Below are 16202 nucleotides of genomic sequence, written 5' to 3'. Positions count from 1 at the left end.
ATTGTAGAAGGATCATCTTTATTCTCATTTGCACAAGGAAAGACTAGAAGCAATGGGATGAAACTGAATTGGAGGAGACACAGATTAGATATTAGGAAAAACTTTTTGACAGAGTGATCAATGAGTGGAACAGGCTGCCACGAGAGGTGGTGAGTTCTCCTTCAATAGAAGTCTTCAAACAAAGGCTGGACAGACATCTGTCTGGGATGATTTAGCGAATCCTGCTTTGAGCAGGGGGTTGGACCAGATGGCCCAGGAGGTCCCTTCCAACTCTATGATTCTATGAATCTCTCCACTTCTGTCAGGTTGGATGGTGAATGTTGGTGGACACCCATTTTCATTTCTCTCCAGAGATGCTCAATTGGGTTTAGGTTAAGGCTCTGGCTGTGCCAGTCAAGAATAGTCACAGAGGTGTTCTGAAGCCAGTCCTTTGTTATATTAGCTGTGTGCTTAGGGTCATTGTCTTGTTGAGAGGTGAACCTTCAGTCAAGACTGAGGTCCAGAGCACTCTAGAAGAGGTTTTCATCCAGGATATCTCTGTACTTGGTCGCATTCATGTTTCCTTCAACTACAAACAGTCACCCTGTCCCTGCAGCTGAAAAACATTTCCATAACATGAGGCTGCCACCACCATGTTTCACTGTTGGGATTGTATTGGGCAGGTGATGAGCAGTGCCTGGTTTTCTCCACACATATCGCTCAGAATTATCACCAAAAAGTTCAATCTTCGTCTCATCCGACCAGAGAATCTTATTTTTCATAGTCTGTGAGTCCTTCATGTGTTTTTTAACAAACTCTATGCAGACTTTCAAATGTCTTGCACTGAGGAAAGATTTCCGTCAGACACTCTGCCATAAAGGCCCGACTGGTGGAGGGCTGCAGTGATAGTTGACTTTGTGGAACTTTCTCCCATCTTCCTACTGCATCTGTGGAGCCCAGCCACAGTGATCTTGTGGTTCTTTTTTACCTCTCTCACCAAGGCTCTTCTCCAACGATTGATCAGTTTGGCTGGACGGCCAGGTCTCGGAAGACTTCTGGTGGTCCAAAACTTCTTCCATTTAAGGATTCTGGAGGCCACTGTGCTTTTAGGAACCTTGAGCTCTACAGAAAATCTTTTGTAACTGGGTCGCCCTCGCACACCCAGGGCAGCGGGGTACTTGGTACCGGGCCGGTGTCGAGGCGGGAATGTGTCACAGCAGCGGTGACTCGGTCCGTGGCCCTGGGCGCCCAATATCAATGGCGGTGATGTTAATGGTGTTAAAGTTTATATGAATAGTTCGTGACGCCACCCGTGGTGTTTGGCAAGTAAGATGGTAAGCCAGCGCTGCATACAGATCCGCTGGGACTGATGGTGTGGTGCAGCAGAGATGGTATAGCTCCCTACAGGTGGAGCTGTAGTCCCAGGGCAGTGTAGGTGCAATGGGTGAAGAGAGGCGCAGCTTTACTCACTGTTTGCAGTTCACACAACTGCCTGCCTCCGTACTGTGTTCTCCAGGTCAGGGCTCCAGCCAACCTTCAGGCAGGATAGGATTCTCCCTTCCATACTCCTCCAACATGTACCTTCCTGAACGACTCCTCCAATGCGCATTTAGGTGCAAAGCACTCCAGTACTTAGTTACCCTGGAATGCCTCTCTCTAGGTGTTCCTAGTCTTTACTTGTATGACAGACAGCTGTAGCCTGCTCGGGGACTCCTCACTACGTCCCGGCTCTCTATTCAGTTGCTGTTGTGTCCCAAGTCTATGATGGGAGCAAGGCGTTAGTGGCTCACTATTCCTCCGGTGTCTGTTGCCGGACATAAAGTTCCAATCAACCTCGGGGACCGGGCCCCAGCCTTTGCGCTCTCTGGACTGGAAGGGTTCTCTCTCTTTCTCAACCTGCTTCCCACCGTCCTTCTATTCTCCTTCGTTCCGATCTGTTCTATCTCTCTCTTATGGAATCTGTAGTCTTCAGTCTACGTCTCTTTCTCCTTATCTTCCTTCCCTGAAGAGCTTGTTCCACTAAGACCAGTCCTCAGCCTCTCCTGACTGACTGCCTTCCTCCGCCTTGAGCTCCTCTCAGGCTGACCTGCTGTCAGCCTTCTCTCTCTCTCTCTGGGACTCACCCCAGACTGACTTTCTGTCAGACTGACCTGAAATCCTACACCTTCCCTCTCTTTTATATCTAACTCCACCCGCCTCCCCAGCACCTCTCGTGTTACGAAGCCAGGGACCACAAAAGGCACCCTATGACCTTTCCAGCTTAAAGCATGGATGGGTCCCTGCTGAACTATCCTGTGTGTGGGTTGCAGGTGTTGGAATGCAGAAAGGAGTTCCCAGCCTACCTGGATGGTGGGGCACTACACCTTAGGAGAACGTGCAGTACCTCTGTGGCGACTGAAGCCTCAGGGGCACCACATAACCTTGGCCAGATCTGTGACTTGCCACAATTCTGTCTCTGAGCTCCTTGGCCAGTTCCTTTGACCTCATGATTCCCATTTGATCTAACATGCACTGTGAGCTGTGAGGTCTTATGTAGACAGGTGTGTGCTTTTACAGATCATGTCCTATCAGTTTAATTAAACACAGCTGGACGCCAATGAAGAAGTAGAACCAACTCAAGGAGGATCACAAGAAAATGGACAGCATGTGACTTAAATATGAGTGTCTGAGCAAAGGGTCTGAATACTTATGACTATGTGACTGTAACAAGGTGGCACGGGCTGGTAATCATAGCTGAGTCCACTAGGTCACAGTCAGTGAGCACCCAGCCCCTTGCACATGAAAAGACAGTTCAAGTCCCAGCCCTGCAGTACAGTTAGTTACCTCTGTTACTCCAGCTTCTGGCTTCCAGGTTCCAAGAAACAACACAGAGTCACAATTATTTTCCAACAGGTGAACTTTACTAAACATCAGCAGCACAGTTCACATAGGGTAATGTTTCCTGTACTTTTCCTTCCTCTGCCATATGGGCAGACTCTATCCTCTCTAGATTCTCGCTTTCTCCGTTACTGGTAATCCCTGCTGTCATCTTGGACCATCTGGGTCCAACACCTGGCTTTCCTGTTCCTGCAATCCAGGAAGCATATTTGGACAGTTTGTGCCCCATCTGTACCTTCAGCATCACCTGCTCTCTGTCAGTCCCTTGTCCTGTTATAATAGGGAAAGGTGCCGGGAACACCATGTCAGCTGCTCCCGCCCCAGTCTTAGACCCCAAATCCTTCCTAGAATCTTAGAATCATAGAATGGTAGAGTTGGAAGGGAGCTCTGTTGAGAATTCCCTTGCTCGGTCTTCTGAGCTGGAGCTCCCTCTGGTGGTTGCTGGAAGTTTGCCACCTGATGACGATGATTGCGGCAGCCAGGGTCATATTTCTGTCCAGCCGCTTCACCGATGCCTCCATCTTGTGCCAGTCATTACACTGGCTACCTATTCGCTACAGGGTCCAGTATAAACTCATCTCTCTCACCCACAAAGCTCTCCACTGTTCTGCACCGCCTTATATCTCCTCTCTCATCTCTGTCTATCGCCCTACACGTGCCCTCCGTTCTACAAATGACCTAAGACTAACATCCCCCGTAATCCGAACCTCGCACCTCCGTCTCCAAGACTTCTCTCGTGCTGCTCCAGCTCTCTGGAATGCACTTCCCCAGACGATCAGACTGATACCTAGCCCTGACCTATTCAAGCGCGCTTTGAAAACCCATCTCTTCAAAGAAGCCTATCACATCAACTACTCAGCAAGCTAACTTTGCCCTGTTCCCTCCTTCCAAATATTATTCTGAATCTGCACCCTACTATTCATCTGTCTCCACACCCTTCATGCACATGATAACTGCACTTGATACTTGTCTATTGCGCTTAAACACACGGGCTGATGACCGGATCATGCAGCTTTATATGAAAATCCCTATTATAATTGCCAGACCTGAATTAACAAGCATTTCTCACCTACTGTGTCCCCCCATTTCCTTGTAGATTGTAAGCTTGCGAGCAGGGACCTCACTCCTAATGTCATTGTTTGAATTGTCTTAACTTGTATTGAATTTATTGTCTGTACATGTCCCCGCTTAATTGTAAAGTGCTGCGGAATATGTTGGCGCTATATAAATAAAAATTATTATTATTATTATTGGGAATCTGGGATTATTGGCTGGGAGCATGTAAGTGAGCAGGCTTCCCTTAGTGGTTGCTGGTGTTTCCTCCTTGTGCATTTTGAACTCTTCAGTATCCTGCCTGATCTGCATGGTTCAGTTAAGTGATTCTTTTGCTAATCCTTTGCATCTAATCTGGTTGTGCCTTTTTTTGCTTTCTGCTTTGTTGCGAGGGTTCAGCGTACTCCCTACTGGGGTCAGTGCTGGGCCCCGCTCCATATGTTACAGTTTGTGCCAGTTTGTTTAGTCGCCTGTTATATTAGTATCTTTTGCTTTGCTTCCAGTTCACACCAGAGTGCTGATCTAGCGGGGGTGAGGTCGTGTTGCCTCAGGTTTTTTGTACATCAGATGTGTTGGATTTTTTAGGGTTTTTGCGTGATTGCAGACAGTATCTTTTCTGTCCTGTCCTATCTAGACAGTTTGGGCCCCATCATTTGCTCAGTCTATTTTCTGCCTATGTTTGTGTCTCATCTTGTCTCACCGACAATATATGATTGGGGGCTGCCTATTCCTTTGGGGATCTGCTCTGGGGCAGTTTAGAGTTCACATTTCTGGCTTTAGGCTTAGTTAGTTCTCTGGCTGTGCCGAAGCGTCTAGGGCATTGTAGGAACGCTCCACAGCTACTGCTAGTTGTGTTGTTAGGATCAGGGATCTGCAATCCACTGAGTTATCAACCTCTCTGGTCTCCTGGTGGCTTAGCCTATTCCTGCCATCCTCCTCGGTGACCCATTCATATCAGACCCCCTGGGTCATCTGGTCCAACCCCCTGCTCAAAGCAGGATTCACTAAATCATCCCAGACAGATGTCTGCCCAGCCCCTGTTTGAAGACTTCCATGGAAGGAGAACTCACCACCTCTTGTGGCAACCTGTTCCACTCATAGATCACCCTCACTGTCAAAAAGTTTTTTCTAATATCTAATCTGTGTCTCCTCCCATTCAGTTTCATCCCATTGCTTCTAGTCTTTCCTTGTGCAAATGAGAATAAAGATGATCCTTCTACAATGTGACAGCCCTTGAGATATTTGTAGACAGCTAGTAAGTCTCCTCTCAGTCTTCTTTTTTGCAAGCTAAACATTCCCAAATCCTGTAACCGTTCCTCATAGGACATGGTTTGCAGACCGGTCACCATTCTGGTCAGTCTTCTCTGAACATGCTCCAGTTTGTTGATGTCTTCTTTAAAATGTGGTGCCCAAAACTGGACACAGTATTCCAGATGAGGTTTGACAAAAGAGGAGTAGAGGGCAATAATGACTTCACATGATCTAGACTGTATGCTTCTGTTAATCCATCCCAGAATTGCATTTACCTTTTTTGCTGTTGCATCACACTGTTGACTCATGTTCAGTTTATGATCTATTAGTATACCCAAGTCTTTTTCACATGTGCTGTTGCTTAGCCCTATTCCTCCCATTCTGTATATGCTTTTTTCCTTTTTATTGCCCAGATGTAGTACTTTGAATTTTTCCCTGTTAAAAACCATTCTGTTAGTTGGTCCCCACTGCTCCAGTTTATTTATATCTTTTTGAATCCTCTCTCTCCTCTCTCTTCTCTAGTATTAGCTATCCCTCCTAGCTTTGTGTCATCAGCAAATTTAATCAGTGAGCCCTCAATTCCTTCATCTAAATCGTAGATAAAGATGTTGAACAATATAGGGCCCAGGACAGACCCTGTGGTACCCCACTTGAGACATTCTTCCAACTGGATGTGCAGCCATTTATGACCACTCTTTGGGTCCATTCACTAAGCCAGTTATGAATCCACCTATCAGTTGCCTTGTCCATTCCATACTTAGTCATTTTTTCAATAAGGATGGTGTGAGATACTTTGCCAAATGCTTCGCTCAAGCCAAGATATACTATATCTACAGCATTTCCATGATCCACCCAATCAGTGATACTGTCATAGAAGGAAATTAAGTTTGTCTGACATGACTTTTTAGTTAAAGGGTATCTGTCACCCCATTTTTGGACTATCAGCTGCCGGCACCGCCATCAGGGGCTTATCTACAGCATTCTGTAATGCTGTAGATAAGCCCCCGATGTAACTGAAAGATAAGAAAAAGGAGTTATATTATACTCACCCAGGGGCGGTCCGGGTCCGGAGGGTGTCGCGGTCCAGTCGGGCGCCTCCCATGTTCTAGCAGTGACATCCTCTTCTTTGCTTCCCGTCATGGCTCCGGTGCAGGCACACCTGTTGAGAGCAGAGTAGAGTACAGCAGTGCACAGGCACTGGACCAGGTCAGAAAGTACTGCAGTACTTTATTCTGCCCTCAACAGGGCAGATAAACTACGCTTGCGCCGGAGCCGTGACTGGAAGCAAAGAAGAGGATGTCATCGCTGCAAGATGGGGAGGCGCTGGACAGTGACTATCAGTTGATGTTACATTTCCTTTCTGAGAGAAAACAGATACAAAATAGGAATTTAAAAGTTCAGCCTTCTCAACATCCTTTCTTACTATTTCATCATATTCATCCTGTAAATATACTATAGACATCTTTGACTTTTCTTTTACTTTTGGCATATCCCCAAAATCCTTTTTTATTGCTTTGGACATCTCTTGTAAGCCTTAATTCATTGTCAGCTTTAGAGAATCTGATTCGTGCCCTGCATGTCCTGCAGACAGCATTATATTCTTTTTTAGATATGTATCCCTCTTTTCCATTTGATAAACAATTTTTCTTCCTTTTTAGCATGTGTCTAAGTTCTGTCTTCATCCATACTGGTTTCCTTAAATGCTTTGTATTCTTCCCTCTTTTTGGAATTGTGTTTCGAGAATCTCATTTTTCAAGATTTCCCATCCTTCCTGGACATTTTTGTCCTTAAGGATATCCAGCCATTGGATCCCTCCAATTCTCTTTCTGAGTCCCTTAAAATCTACCTTTCTGAAATCTAACCTTGTAGTCTGAGTCTTCACAGGTCTTCCTCCTCTAGTTATCCAAAATTCTAAAATAGCATGGTCGCTGCCTCCTAGGGTTCCAGCCACTCTTATCTCCTCAACCATTTCCTCACTGTTTATAAGGATTAGATCCAAGGTAGCAGATTCCCTTGTTTTCTCCCATACCTTTTGGTATTTAATTGTGCACCTGTATCTGAACCTGCATTGCCCTTCATCTATGCTTGCTGGTCAGGCAATGTGTGGAGGCTAAAACCTGACACGTCTGTATTCAGACCTGGTTGGCCTTCATCCGCACTTGCCTTTTCTGGCATCATGGGAGCGATCCAGAAATGCTCAGGTACGGATTGCATTTAAAGTGGTCTTGCTTTTAATGTATCTAGGAGGCCGTAATGGCACAGTGTTTATTAAAAACGTAGAGTAGGACCCCCCACATGAGATTGCCTTGGCGCGGCGGGGTGGCTCAATTGAATTGATCAATTTTTTTGCTAAATATCTCATTTTGAATACAGTTAGATGTTATGTGCAAATGCACTTTATGTTATGCGTTCTGACCTTGGCAACGCTGGCTTCTCTTTTCTTTTTTTTTCACAGATCTTCCTCCTCTAGTTATCCAAAATTCTAAAATAGCATGGTCGCTGCCTCCTAGGGTTCCAGCCACTCTTATCTCCTCAACCATTTCCTCACTGTTTATAAGGATTAGATCCAAGGTAGCAGATTCCCTTGTTTTCTCCCATACCTTTTGGAAGATAAAGTTGTCAGCAAGAGAGGATAAGAATTTGCTTTACCTGCAGTTTTTGCCTGAGAGAGATTCCAAAAAAAGTCTGGATAGTTCAAATCTCCCATGACCACTATATCATATTTTTTTGAGAACTTAGCCATTTGATGCGTAAAGAGTTCATCCATATCTTCAGCTGCACAGGCGGCCTGTAGTAAATGTCTACATTGGTGTCCTTTCCATTGTTCTCTCCTTGTAGTCTTACCCAAACTGTTATGTCCCATGAATGAGACATTTTACAGACTGTCTTGTACCTTTTACATACTGTATTGCAGTCTCTCATATTGTTTTATTGCTGCTATGTGTTCCTGTATTTTGCATAGCTGAAATCCTCCCTTTCCATGAAGTTTGTTCCTTCTGTCCCCCTGTCTCACTCTTCTGGGTGTGATGTCAATACCTTCTTCTTCCCCCTGTGTCTCAGTCTCCAGCTTGGCTTCATTAGAGGCACATGGGCTTTCAGCCTGTCTGAAGAAAGTCTTTTTTACCTGCTGCTGTTTGTATGCATTCAACAAGGATTCTTAAAGAAATCAAAGTCTCTTCTGGATTCTTCATAACTAGAGTTGAGCGATACCGTCCGATACTTCAAAGTATCGTATCGGATGGTATCGGCCGATCTTTAAAAAAAGTATCGGTATCGCCGATTCCGATACCGGAAGTCCCATTCAAGTCTATGGGACTTCCGGTATCGGAATAAGAAAAACCCTTTCCTGCCCTTGTACAGCCTCTCTGGGGTCTGTACGGGCCTTTCGGGGGGCTGTGCCGGCCTGCCAGGGGGTCTGTGCAGGCTCCGGTGGTCTGTGCCGGCCTGCCGGTGGTCTGTGCAGGCTCCGGGGGGCTGTGCCGGCCTGCCGGGGGGCTGTGCCGGCCTGCCGGGGGGCTGTGCCGGCCTGCCGGGGGGCTGTGCAGGCTCCGGGGGGCTGTGCCGGCCTGCCGGGGGGCTGTGCCGGCCTGCCGGGGGGCTGTGCCGGCCTGCCGGTGGTCTGTGCAGGCTCCGGGGGTCTGTGCAGGCATCGTCCGATGGGACTACAAGTCCCATCGGGCGATGCCTGCTACCATGACAGTGATTGACACATTAGCCAATGATGGGACAGTAGTAGTCCCATCATCCGGCTAATGTGTTAAATGTAAAAAAAAAAAAAAAAAAAAATTACATGCTACATACATACAACATGCATACTACATACATGCTACATTCATACTACATACTACATACATGCTACATTCATACTACATAAATACTACATGCAACATACATACTACATATATACTACATGCATGCTACATACATACTGCATGCTACATACATACCACATATATACTACATACATACTACATGCATGCTACATGCATGCTACATGCTACATACATAACACATATATACTACATGCATGCTACATACATACTACATGCTACATACTACATATATACTACATGCATGCTACATACTACATGCTACATACATACTACATATATACTACATGCATGCTACATACATACTGCATGCTACATGCATGCTACATACATACTACATACATACTACATGCTACATACATACTACATATATACTACATACATACTATATACATACTACATGCATGCTACATGCATGCTACATACATACCACATACATAACACATATATACTACATGCATGCTACATACATACTACATGCTACATACATACCATATACATACTACATGCATGCTACATACATACTACATGCATGCTACATACATACTACATGCTACATACATACTACATATATACTACATGCATGCTACATACATACTACATGCTACATACATACTACATATATACTACATGCATGCTACATACTACATGCTACATACATACTACATATATACTACATGCATGCTACATACATACTACATGCTACATACATACCACATACATACTACATATATACTACATGCATGCTACATACATACTGCATGCTACATGCATGCTACATACATACTACATACATACTACATGCTACATACATACCACATATATACTACATACATACAATACATTCATACAATACATACATAGACATACAGTACATATAACATAGAGTAACATACTTACCAATACTTGTCACATTGTTCCCCGAAGCCATTGTCTTTTCCGGAATAAATATTAACATAACAAACCACAAAAATACTCACCCACGATCCGAAGCAGTCCACGAGTGTGTCCCACGACGATCTTGGGTAGAGAACTGCAGCATCAGCTGTTGCTGCCGTTCTCTACGGGCTGCAGGAATCCAATGACGGAAGGTAGGTATCCTTCCGCACTGTATTCCTCCGCCACTTAAAAAAAAAAAAGTCCCTAGTCTCACTTTATGCCATTGCTGTGTGGGAAATTCCCACGCAGCAATGGCATAAAGTGAGACTAGGGACTTTTTTTTTTTAAGTGGCGGAGGAATACAGTGCGGAAGGATACCTACCTTCCGTCATTGGATTCCTGCAGCCCGTAGAGAACGGCAGCATCATCTGATGCTGCAGTTCTCTACCCAAGATCGTCGTGGGACACACTCGTGGACTGCTTCGGATCGTGGGTGAGTATTTTTGTGGTTTGTTATGTTAATATTTATTCCGGAAAAGACAATGGCTTCGGGGAACAATGTGACAAGTATTGGTAAGTATGTTACTCTATGTTATATGTACTGTATGTCTATGTATGTATTGTATGAATGTATTGTATGTATGTAGTATATATGTGGTATGTATGTAGCATGTAGTATGTATGTAGTATGTATGTAGCATGCATGTAGCATGTAGTATGTATGTAGCATGCATGTAGTATATATGTAGTATGTATGTAGCATGCATGTAGTATATATGTAGCATGTATGTAGTATGCATGTGGTATGTATGTAGCATGTAGTATGTATGTAGCATGCATGTAGTATATATGTAGTATGTATGTAGCATGTAGTATGTATGTAGTATGTATGTAGTATGTATGTGGTATGTATGTAGCATGTGGTATGTATGTAGCATGCATGTAGTATATATGTAGTATGTATGTAGCATGTAGTATGTATGTAGTATGTATGTAGTATGTATGTGGTATGTATGTAGCATGTAGTATGTATGTAGCATGCATGTAGTATATATGTAGTATGTAGTATGTATGTAGTATGTATGTGGTATGTATGTAGCATGTAGTATGTATGTAGCATGCATGTAGCATGCATGTAGTATGTATGTAGCATGCATGTAGTATGTATGTAGCATGCATGTAGTATGTATGTAGTATGTATGTAGTATGTATGTAGCATGCAGTATGTATGTAGCATGTATGTAGTATGTATGTAGTATATATGTAGTATGTATGTAGCATGTAGTATGTATGTAGCATGCATGTAGTATATATGTAGTATGTATGTAGCATGCATGTATTATGTATGTAGTATGTATGTAGTATGTATGTAGCATGCAGTATGTATGTAGCATGTAGTATGTATGTAGCATGCATGTAGTATGTATGTAGCATGTATGTAGTATGTATGTAGCATGTATGTAGTATGTATGTAGCATGTAGTATGTATGTAGCATGCATGTAGTATGTATGTAGTATTTTTTTTATTTTTTTTATTTTTTTTTTTTTTTAACATTTAACACATTAGCCGGATGATGGGACTACTACTGTCCCATCATTGGCTAATGTGTCAATCACTGTCATGGTAGCAGGCATCTCCCGATGGGACTTGTAGTCCCATCGGACGATGCTTGCACAGACCCCCGGACATCAGCACAGCCCCCCCGGCAGGCCGGCACAGCCCCCCGGCAGGCCGGTACAGACCCCCACAGGGTGCACAGACCACCGGCAGGCCGGCACAGCCCCCCGGCAGGCCGGTACAGACCCCGGGCAGTCCACACAGCCCCCCGGCAGGCCGGCACAGCCCCCCGGCAGGCCGGCAGAGACCCCCGGAAGGCCCGAAATGACGGCGCATCATGATGCGCACACACCGCGCATCATGATGACGTCAGGCCGTCAATCAACTGAACTTCCGATTCCGATGCCGAATTCCGATATTGAAAAAATATCGGAAGTCGGTATCGGAATTCCGATACAGCAAGTATCGGCCGATACCCGATACTTGCGGTATCGGAATGCTCAACACTATTCATAACATGTGTGCCTGCAGCTGAGTTAAGCTATCTGTGACCGTCGCCACTTGTTAGTAAGGTAAAGAGATCCAGCATCTCACAGAACCATATTTGCAGCCACAGGCCCCGGGGACAGAATAGTAAAAAAGACTTACCAGATTCATCTGTAAAGCCACCCACAGCTTCTATAAAGCTACAGAACTTCCTGCAGAGCATCCACTCTCAGCATATAAGAGACTATACAGCTCCCCTTCTCCCTGTGAATCAGGATGGCTGAAGGAATGACTACACGGTCTCTGCCAGACCTATTGTTAGAGGAAGAGTGCATAGAACTTGATCCACCATTTAGTGAGAAGGCTAGATGTCCCACAAAGCCAACATGGAAAGTAAGGGAGAATCTAGAATCCAGTAAACATGATCTTCTCCATGCTATAGCAGAGCTATGGCAAAAACTGCTGAGTCAAATAGACAACCTGTCTCAGCCTGCTTCTCTTGAACGACCACCAGAGGGAACCCTTGCACAACTGTGTACAGATTATCAATTTATGCTGAAATAGCAGATCAGTATTTCTCAGTGTTTCAGAGACTTAACCCATCAGTTCCCTGCAAAGAGCTGCAAGCTTTCCAACAACTTAACTCTGAGAGAGAAAGCATGGTGCACAATATAAAAGCCAAGACAGAGGCAAGAATCGTGCTAATAGCCGAGATGTCATCTTGTACTTCTGGCTGAGCCAGACAGTCAAAGCAATCACCTAAGTCACGCTCTTCAAAATCCTCAACCCTCAGCAAACAGGTCGTTAAAGCAAGTGCAGAAGCTGAGGCCACGAAAATACGAGCTGCCTTCGCTCTAAAGAAAACTGAGATGGAAATAGAGGCAGCAGAAGCAGTGCACAGAAAGGCAAAAAAAGGGCAAGAAAAGGCCCAAGAGAAAGAATGCGAACAAGCCACCGCCATTGCAAAGTTAAAGGTCCTGGGACAAGCCATCAGTGGGAGCCAAAGAGATAGCATCAGTTTAAGTGATTTTGATACTGAAGATCCTCTTAAGCAAACTAGAGACTATGTACAAAGCCAATACAGCGCTACCCCTGCTCCTGCAATCCTTCCTGACCACACAGATGCTTCCCTGAGACAACAGGACACAGAGTGTTTACCAGCATCCTGCTCCCAAGATCAGTACAATACGCTGCCAACCTTGCATCCTGATCCTTCTCTGTGCACCGAAATGTACCGGAAACCTGTACCTCACCAAATCTTATACACAGAAACATGTGCAGGCCAATATGCAGGCAAGTCACCACACTCCGGTCAGTCACACAATTCCAGTCCCATGTGTGGCAGAAACTAAGCTCATTAAGCCAGTTAATGGAATGAACGCCTACGCTGCCCCATATGTTCCTGCATTCCCAGGTCAAAGCACAGACTGTATGAACAATGCTATCCAGCCAGCATCGGTCCTTCCAAAATCAGAGAATGCTGATATGACTGGCTTTGCAAGGTACATGATTCGGCGTGATCTAACTAAGAACGGTCTTACAGAGTTTGACGATAAACCTGAGAACTACAGGGGTTGGAAGTGTACCTTTAAAACCACAATCAGTGACCTCGGCATCACCGCCGCTGAAGAGCCAGACCTGCTAATCAGGTGGCTTGGGCCACAATCCACGGATCGGGTCAAGAGACTTAAATCCGTCCACATCAGTAAACCCATCGCGGGTCAAACCGCTGCATGGAAGAGGCTAGAAAGAAGCTATGACAGACCTAAGGCCATAGAAAAGGCCCTGTTCAAGCGACTAGAGGATTTTCCAAAGGTATCTAGTAAGGACAGTACAAGGTTCCAACAGCTCAGCGACCTCATGTTAGAGCTTCAGCTGGCCAAAGCAGACCCGTACCTTCCTGGCCTCAGCTACCTGGACACTGCCCATGGGGTAGCCCCAATAGTTTCCAAGCTGCCGTCCAATATCCAAAATAAGTGGGCCATGCTTGGATCAAGATACAAAAGGGAAAGCCAAGTCTCCTTCCCTCCATTTTCCTACTTCTGCGAATTCATCGAAAATATTGCAGAGTGTAAGCCCGATCCAAATTTTTCCTATGGAGAACACAGCGACCCTGTTTAATCTCCTAAACACGACAGTCTATGTCTTAACTACAGGAACCGCCAAGCTCCAATGTCCGTCAAGAAGACTGATGTTCTTCCCACACCTACAGTATCACAAGATAAGAGCGACAAAGGTGAGAAGGTTGAGAATCCTAATCGCATGTGTCCCATTCACAAGAAACCTCACCCCTTAACGAAGTGCATCGGCTTCAGAAAGAAACCACTCCAGCAACGCAAAGAGCTTCTGAAGAACTTTGGGATATGTTACAGGTGCTGAGCTTCTACTGAACACTTTGCTAAGGACTGTAAAATATCTATTCAGTGTTTGGAGTGCGACAGTGAGGAGTATGTGCAAGCGCTCCATCCATCCCAATCTAACACTGCACAGCTTACTCCTTCCCCCACCACAAGGCAAGGCGGGGAGGATGATGTTCAAACAGTGAGTTCTATCTCAATATCTTCTTCATGCACAGAAGTCTGAGGAGAAGGCCTCTGGGACAAGTCGTGTGCGAAGATATGCCTGGTGAATGTGTATCCCAAGGCTCGACCAGAGAAAACCGCAAGGGTGTAGGTTATCCTGGATGATCAGAGCAACCGGTCACTTGCAAGGTCAGAACTCTTTGATATATTTTACTTAAATTGAAACTCTAACCCCTACAACCTAGGCACCTGCGGCGGTGTTACGGAGGTCTCTGGGAGAAGAGCCAATGGTCTCATGGTGTCTTCTGTTGAGAACAATGTGGAGATACCCTTACCCACTCTGGTCGAATCTAACCAGATACCGTCCAACAGAGAGGAAATTCCAACTCCAGAGGCTGCACTCCATCACCCTCATCTAAGGACTTTGGCAGACAAGATGCCAGCTCTCGACAACAGCACAAACATCCTGATCCTGCTTGGCAGAAACATTCTGTGACTACACAAGGTACATCAGCAAATTACCGGGCCACACGACGCTCCTTTTGCTCAACGCTTACACCTAGGCTGGGTTATCATAGGCAATGTCTGTATAGAAAAGATGAAGAGACCCATGAGAATTTCCTCATTTAAGATTCACGTCCTATAAAATGGTCGCAGCACTTACTTTCAACCATGCCCACATCATTACTGGATGAAAGAGAAGATAAACGACAACAAGAGGAAGAAAGGAACCTCTAACGACACAAACATATTCCTGTCCTGTAATGATGACCTCGGGTCAACAGTGTTCAACTCTACAAGAGATGACAACCAGCTAGCACCTGCAAGGAAGTACAAAGAATTCATAAAGATTATGGAAAAGAAATTCGCCCAAGACGATTCAAATAGCTGGGTGGCACCTTTATCTTTTCGTTCTCCATGTACAAGGCTACCTGACAATCTGCAACAAGCAATGGCAAGGTTTTCATCTCTAAAACGCACCTTACAGAGGAGGGCAGAGATGGAGAAACATTTTGTCAACTTCATGAAGAATATCGTCAATAGAGGTCACGCGGAACTCTCACCCCCGTTAAAAGAAGGTGAAGAATGCTGGTATCTTCCATCCTTTGGTGTCTACCATCCTCGCAAACCCAACCAAAATTAGAGTGGTGTTTGACTCCAGTGCTCAGTATGAAGGAATCTCCCTAAATAGCCTGCTCCTCACTGGGCCTAATCTAAATAACAGCCTTATAGGAGTACTGATTTGCGTCAGGCAAGAATCTGTCGCAGTAATGGCCGACATTCAACAAATGTTTCATTGCTTTATCGTGAGAGAAGACAGCAGAAACTACCTCAGATTCCTATGGCAGAAAGGCAACGATGTCCGTAACAAGGTCATAGAATACAGGATGAAGGTGCACGTCTTCGGGAACAGCCCCTCGCCCACAGTGGCCATCGACGGACAGCATGGGAAGGTGAGAGAGAGTATGGGTCTGATGCTCGTCTATTTGTGGAAAGAAAGTTCTAAATAGATGATGGGCTTAAGTCTCTTCCAACAAGTGAAGAGACTATTGATCTGCTCTCTAGGACTCAGGAAATGTTGTCAACAGCAAACCTTAAACTCCACAAAATCATCTCCAACAGTGAAAAAGTAATGAAAGCATTTCCATCTGAGGATCACACTCCTGGTGTAAGGGAGCTTGTTCTGGGTTCTGATGTTCCTCCCATGCAACACAGCCTCTGTCTGCTTTGGGATATTAAGCAGAACACGTTCACTTTCCAGGTGTC

Source organism: Dendrobates tinctorius, unplaced genomic scaffold (genome assembly GCF_039654945.1).
Source record: "Dendrobates tinctorius isolate UK_male_01 unplaced genomic scaffold, ASM3965494v1 ptg000049l, whole genome shotgun sequence".
Taxonomy (NCBI): domain Eukaryota; kingdom Metazoa; phylum Chordata; class Amphibia; order Anura; family Dendrobatidae; genus Dendrobates; species Dendrobates tinctorius.
The sequence above is the reverse complement of the archived record's forward strand: the minus strand, read 5'-3'. Positions refer to the sequence as shown.